Source organism: Penaeus vannamei, chromosome 7 (genome assembly GCF_042767895.1).
Source record: "Penaeus vannamei isolate JL-2024 chromosome 7, ASM4276789v1, whole genome shotgun sequence".
NCBI lineage: Eukaryota > Metazoa > Arthropoda > Malacostraca > Decapoda > Penaeidae > Penaeus > Penaeus vannamei.
The window spans coordinates 44,499,744-44,507,243 of NC_091555.1; positions in this window are offsets into that span (position 1 = coordinate 44,499,744).

A 7,500-nucleotide genomic window follows, 5' to 3' on the forward strand; every position below is an offset into this window, starting at 1 on the left:
TGCCCTAATTTCTCCCACCCCTTCCACTAGTTCCTCCTGGTTACTCCAGTCCCTTCCCCCTAGCTCCTTCTTCCCACTCTCTCTAGCTCCTCCCCCACTCCCCCCCCCCCACTCCTTCCCCTTGTTCTTCCCATCCCTTCCCCCAGCTCCTCCCACCCCTTTCCTATGGCTCCCCCCACCCTTCCCCTAATTCCTCCCACCCCTTCCCCTTGTTCCTCCCACCCGTTCCCTATGCTCCCCCCACCCCTTCCCCTTGTTCCTCCCACCCGTTCCCCCTAGCTCTTCCTCCCCCTCACTCTTGCTCCTCCCCCCCCTCTTCCAACATTCCCTTAGATCCTTCCACCCCTTCCCCTACCTCCTCTTTCCCTCTCTCTAGCTCCTCCCACCCCTTCCCCTAGCTCCTCCCCCATTCCTCTAGCTCCTCTCACCCCTTCCCCTAGTTCCTCCCACCCCTTCCCTTTAGCTCCTCCAACCCCCAACCCCCTCGCTCTTCCTACCCCTTCCCCCTAGCTCCTCCTCCCCCCCTCTCTAGCTCCTCCCACCCCTCCTCCTCCCCCCACCCCCAACCAAGGACTTAAGTGGAGGAGGTTCCCGGATGTGACTCCATTACCGTCATCAGCTGGCTCTTTTACGGCAGAATCCTGGAGGTGGAGGGGAAGAGGTCATAAGGGAGGAGGGAGGAGGACGGAGGGGAAGAGAGGGAGGAGGAAGGAGGGGAAGAGAGGAGGGGGAGAGAGGGAGGAAGGAGGGGAGGAGGGGGAGGATGGAGAAGGAGGGGAGGAGGGGAAGAGAGGGGAGGAGAGGAGGAAGGAGGGGAGGAGGGAGGAAGGAGGGGAGGAGGGGAATAGAGGAAGAAGGGAGGAAGGAGGGGAAGAGAGGGTAGGAGGGGGAGGGAGGGAAGGAGGGAGAAAGAACTCATTAAGGAATCGACGGCTCTTGGCGCCCAATTAACCCGACCTGATCGCGATGGAGGGCGTGGAGACTCGCGAAGAGGGTGTAAATTCCTTCTCTTTTCTCTTTCTTAATTATGATTATGATTATCGCTCCGTTCTTTTTTTTGCGGGGGGGGGGGCGTTCCTTAGGTCAACGAAGGTCATTGGGTTTGTCTACGAGAAGTTTTAGCAGATCTTTGTTTTAATTGTTTTTCTTTTTTCTTCTCTTTTCTTTTTTCTTATTCGTCTGTTTTTATTTGTATATTCTTTTTCATTTATTTAGTGTTGTCTTTTCTTTCTATTCGTCTGGTTTTATTTTTTTATTATCTTTATTTATCAAGTTTTATTTCTTTTGTTTTTTATTCTTCTTGTTTAATTTATATATTATTTCTTTTTTAATGTTATTATCATTATCCTTATCATCATTGTTATTATTATTGTTGTTGTAATTGTTATTATTAGTAGTAGTAGTAATATTGTTTTCATTGCTGTTATCATTATTGTTATTATCATGATTATTATCATGATTATCATTACCATTGTTATTATTATGGTTGCTATATTTTTATCATTATCATCATTCTTTACATTACTAATATTATCGTCGTTATTGTTCATGTTATTCATATCATGAATTGTAATAATGATTTTGAGTATCACCATCATCAGCATTATTACTATAAATATCATCTCCATTATCATCATTACCGTTATTTTCATGATCATGATCATTATCATCAATATCATTATCATATTATCATCATTATCATTACCGTTCTTCTCATTATCATCATGCCATCATCAATATTATCATCATATCATTAACATCATTATCATATCATTATCTTCAAAATCATTATCATCATTTTCATCATTATCATCATCAATATCATTATCATGATTATCATCATTATTATTATCGTTTATTATCATGATTATCATCATTATTATTATCGTTTATTATCATTATTATCATCGAAATCATTATCATCATTATCATTATCGTTGCCATACGTATATTTCGGCTGTCTGTATCTTTTACATAAGGTTCATTTTTGAAATTTCACGAAGGAGTCTTCCCTCAACTTTTTTCCTTCGATTCCCTTGATCGATTTCCGATATTTTCGCTCAGTATCAATTACTTTAATGCATTTTACTGAAGCTGCTGCTCTTTCTTATTCTCTTTTTGTTATTTCGCTTTCGTTATTTTCTTCTTTTGCTTTACTTTTCATTCGTTTTTTGTTTGTTTCTGTTTTCTCTGTCTTCTTATTTTGTTTTCATTTTTTTATGTCCCATTCGTTCGTTTCCTTTCGGTGTGGTGTGTTGTACCTCTCGTTTTCCTTTCTTTTTTCTTATTCCTGTTCTGTGTCTCGGGATTATATATATATATTTTTTTATCCCTCTCTCTTTTTTCTGCCTCTATCCCTGTTATCGCCTTTCCCTTTCACTATTTCTTTCTACTTCTCTCTCATTCCTTCGCTGTTTCCATATTAATTTTTCTTACTATCTTACTATCTATCTATTTTTTTCTCTCTCTCCCTCTGCCTGGCTATATCTCTTCTTCCCTCTTCCTTTCCCTCCCTCCTCCCCCCCTCCCTCCGCCCTTCCCTCCTTCCTTCAGCACTCTCTCCCTCCCCCTCATTCCCCACTTCTCTCTCTCTCTCTCTCTCCTCTCCCTTTCTCCCTCCCGTGTTTCCAATCTTTTTCAGATTTTTTTTTCGGGGTCGAACCACTTAATCCAGATCTATTATTCACTCGGAAGGAGGTTGGAAATGGCCCTCCCTCTCTCTCGCGTGGTTTTTGCTCGTCTACCACGCGGACTCCCGTGCTTGCAATCGTAAGGTAGTGGGTGTTTGTGTGTTGTGTGTGTGTTGTGTTGTGTGGTGTTTGTTTGTGTGTGGGGGTGTTTGTGTTGTGTTGGTGTGTGTTGGTGTGTGTGTTTTTGTCGTGTTGTGTGTGTTTGTGTGTTGTGTTTGTGGGTGGGTGTGTTGTGTGTCTGTGTGTGTTTGTGTATGTGTTTGTGTGTGGGGGTGTTTGTGTTGTGTTTGTGTGTGTGTGTTGTGTTGTGTGGTGTGTTTGTGTGTGTGTGTGTGTTTGTGTTGTGTGTGTTTGTGTTGTGTGTGTGTGTTGTGTGTGTGTGTGTGTGTGTTTGTGTGTGTGTGTATCATTGATTTTATGTACATGCTTGTGTGTTTGTGTTTGTGTATGTATTAATGCTTTTGTGTGCCCGTGTTTGCGTTTGTGATTATGTTTATATGTGCGTATGTTTATTTGCGTGTGTACATATGTTTGTGTTTGTTTCTGTGATCGCTGAAATATCGCATTCCATAAGCACGTATATTATATACATATATACGGTGGAATATAGTTATGCAAACGCCATGAAAACACATAGATTCAAAACATCCAAACGGAACACAATTTCCTGAGGGTAAAGAGGCCAAACATGCAAATGAGATTAAAACGAGAACTGGGAAGAGGTAAGCCAAAGGAAAAATAAAAATACAGAAGAGAGAACGAAGGAAAGAATAACGTGGATGTAAAAAAAAAAAAAAAAAAAAAAAGAAGACAATAAATGTTTGTCGTCTTTAATAGCAAAGAAGAAAAAGAGAAAAAACACGTAAAAAAAATATATATATTGCGTAATGGAGTAGTTACAGGAAAACCAGCTGAGAACAGAACTTATTAAGTGACCTCGACTCCAAAAGACAAGAATAACTTATTGACTGATAATCCTTCTAGAGAAAAAAATATATTGGTAAGAATTAATTAAGAAGACTTTAGATATTTTTAGATCGGACGCTCCTTTGCATACAAGAGGACGACAGAATACAATGAATCACTTTATCTCGTAAGTGTCGATTGCAGAAAGCTTTGGATTGTATGCAAATGAATATTGGTTCTTAGTTCTTTGAAAAATCAGGGTTTTAGTGTACGATGCGATAAACTAGTGGTAATCTTGTTCTCTCGCTCTCTTGTTCTTCCTCCTTCTCTGTTTCTCTCTTTCTCGATATATATATATATATATATATATATATATATATATATATATATATATATATATATATATACACACACATGCACACTTCAGTGGGTATACATGTATATGTCTGTGCCATTACATCCGCTAAATAATTTCTATGATTTTTTCTCTTCGATAATAGTAAATGTCATCACTATTATAATTATATTTTCCCCTTTCCCATATCTTTGTTTTTATTATATTTTTAATTAATGTCATTTCCATTTCCTTCTATCCAGTATCAGAGCCGGCATCCTTAGCATCGTTGTCAGCCGCGCTTTTTCCGTCCCATAATTATTGAAAAGTACCGAAAAGTATTGGATCATGAGAGGCTTACGTGTCATCGCAAGCGGCAACCGGGTCCCTTCTATCGCTCGCCGCAACCCCAGTGCTCAAGGGATTGCAGGGATTGCGAACGGGGAATTAACCAGCTTTGCAGTAATGTTGAATAAACTGTTTGATTAAGCAGCGACTCGTTTTCACTCGTTATTCGTAATTTGGGAAGTCAAGAGAGCGGAAACGAGCGGTTTAGGCAGGCAAATAACCGATTTTCTTGTGTGTGGGTTGGGTGGGGGGTGGGTGGGGTGGGGGAGAGGGTGCAGCGCCATCTTGAATTTCTGAGCTGGTGAGGATAACCACGTGACTTCCCCCCCCCCAAAAAAAAAAAAAAAAAAAACATCAGCTGGCGAGGATGACCACGTTTCTGTGACTGGTCAAAAAAATCTTTGATAGATTATCCATGAATGGGGAATTTAATTAATCGTGTCTGAGCATTAACGTTGGACAGTAATTCATTTTTCTCTATCATACATAGCCTCCATTACTCGCTAGATTACGTAAATAGAGAATATTATCTCAAGGAAGAGGACTAGTTGAAGGAATACGTGTTGAAGAGGCAGAGAAGGAAAATGCTCTCGCTGTTTGCACACACATACACACACACACACACACACACACACACACACACACACACACACACACACACACACACACACACACACACACACACACACACACACACACACACACACACACACACACACACACACACACACACACATAATCTAGCGAATTTTTTGTTTATGTTTAAAAATTTAGATAGGGCGGTGCAACCAAATCATTCATCAACATTAGAAAACAAAGCAGGTCATGAGGTCAATGAGAGAAAAACTAAACAAAAAAACAAGTTGATTATTTAGGAAAAAGTATTAGCTTTACAAAAGACAAAGAAAGCATTTGGAAAAGAGAACATTATTATCCATCACCAGTAATAAAATAATGCCGAGATAATTGTTAAATGCAAAGCAATATCGTAACAATACCCTTGCAAGTTGAATATTGAATGAAGACGCTGAGATGCAGTCATTCATCACAGATAAGACACACGCGGAAATTACAATTAAATAATACGACTCAAAATAAACAATAATGATTCCTAACCTAGCAACCGTCAACACAGAACCACACGAACCTGTTGCCATTTCTTTTTAAACCTTTTAAATACAATTCATACACGCTGAACAACCTTTAGCGATATTTACGCACCGGGTCATGAATCTGAACAATCTTACAGGAACTTACTAAAAGCAGACGGCGGCTCCATGGCGGGAAATTTCGGTTTAAAACAAAAAGGAATTTGCACACGACCCCCCACCTGCCACGATGTCGGGCAACTACAAAGCAGTTTTCGGGAAATCCACCAAAATTAATTTCTTTTTAATGATCAAAATCTTAAGATGAACTTTCTTAATAAGGTTTATTTATGTAACATTGATTATTATCACTTTCAACACCAATAGGCGTGAGTCATAAACGTTATTAAAAATATGTATTAAAAATATGGTAATTAATCGTGCTTACTTGTTGGAGCAAAGGAAGTAAATGATAATAACAAAAAAGTTAAAGGATGGACTTAGATAAGAATGAACACAATGAACTATGGTATATCCATGACACGAGTGTATGTATGTGTGAGTGAGTGAGTGAGTGAGTGTGTGTGTGTGTGTGTGCGTGTGTGCGTGTGCGTGTGCGTGTGTGTGCGTGTGTGTACGTGTGCGTGTGTGTATGTGTGTATGTGTGTGTGAGTGTGCGTGTGCGTCTGCGTGTACGTGTGCATGTGTGTGAGTGTGAGTGTGCGTGTGTGTGTGTATTTACGCGCATGTGTCTCCCTCTATCTGTTCATTCGCACGTGCAGATGCGTTTGTGAGTAAGTGCAAAGGGTTTAGATAAACAGATAGACTCCAACGCGAGACTGGATCCTCCCAAGCGTGCAACAGACAGACGAGCTGATCCCGACAGACCCCCCCCCCCCAGAAGCGGCTTTGGGGCGCGGGATAAGCCGGCCTTGTTAGCCAGGGATACCGCGGGAGATGGATTACTTCGCTGGCACTTCTAATTAAGCAAAATATTCCCTGCTCGCTCTCCCTCCTTCCCTTCCTTCCCTTCCTTCCCTCCCTCCCTTCTCGCTCTCCTTCCTTCCCTCCCTCCCTACTTCTCTCCTTTCTCTCTCCCTCCCTCCTTCCCTTCCTTCCTCCCTCCCCTCTCTCTCTCTTCTCGCTCTCCCTCCTTCCCTTCCTTCCTCCTTCCTTCCCTCCCTCCCTTCTCGCTCTTCCCTTCCTTCCTCCCTCCTTCCCTACTTCTCTCCTTTCTCTGTCCCTCCCTCCTTTCCTTCCTTCCTCCTTCCTTCCTTCCTCTCTCCCTCTTTCCCTCCCTCCTTCCCTCATTCCTCTCTCCCTCCCTCCCTCTTTCCCTTCTTCCTTCCACCTTTCCTCCCTTCCTCCCTCCTTCCTATCTTCCTCTCTCCCTCCCTCCCTACTTCCCCCCTTCCCCCCTCCCTCCCTCCTTCCCTCCCTCTCTTATGCTATTCATAAGATCTCTCCGTCTCCTTCCCTCCCTCTTTCTTTCTCCTTTCTTTCTTACATCTCTCTTCTCCATAATCATCCTTACTACCTTTCCTTCCTCCATTTATTTCCTCCTTTCTTTCTTCTTTCATCGCTTTTTCCCTCCATTATCCTATACTCTCTCATCCTTCTCCCTTCCTTCTTTCACTCACTCTCCCTCTTCTCCCCTCTTCCTCAACACCTCTCCCCCTCCCTCCTCCACCCCATCAACACTCCCTAGCCCCCCTTCCTTCCCCCTCCACCCTCACTCCTCCCCCTCCTTCCCTCCCTCCTCCACCCCATCAACACCCCCTAGCTCCTTCCTTCCCCCTCCCCCCTCCTTCCCTCCCTCCACCACCCCATCAACACCCCCTAGCTCCCTCCTTCCCCCTCCCCCCTCCTCCTTCCCTCCTCCACCCCATCAACACCCCCTAGCTCCCTCCTTCCCCCCCTCACTCCTCCCTTTCCTTCCCTCCCCATCAACTCCCCCCTCACGCCCGCCCTCCATTCCTTCACCCTTCCCCCTCCTCCTCCCCCTTCCCATCAACACCCCCTCCACCTCCTCCTCCACCTCCACCTCCTCCCCATCAACCCCCCCCCCCCGCCGACATACTGCGAAGGATAACTTTTGGGAGCAAAGTTTAGGAAGCGAAATGGTACAAAAATA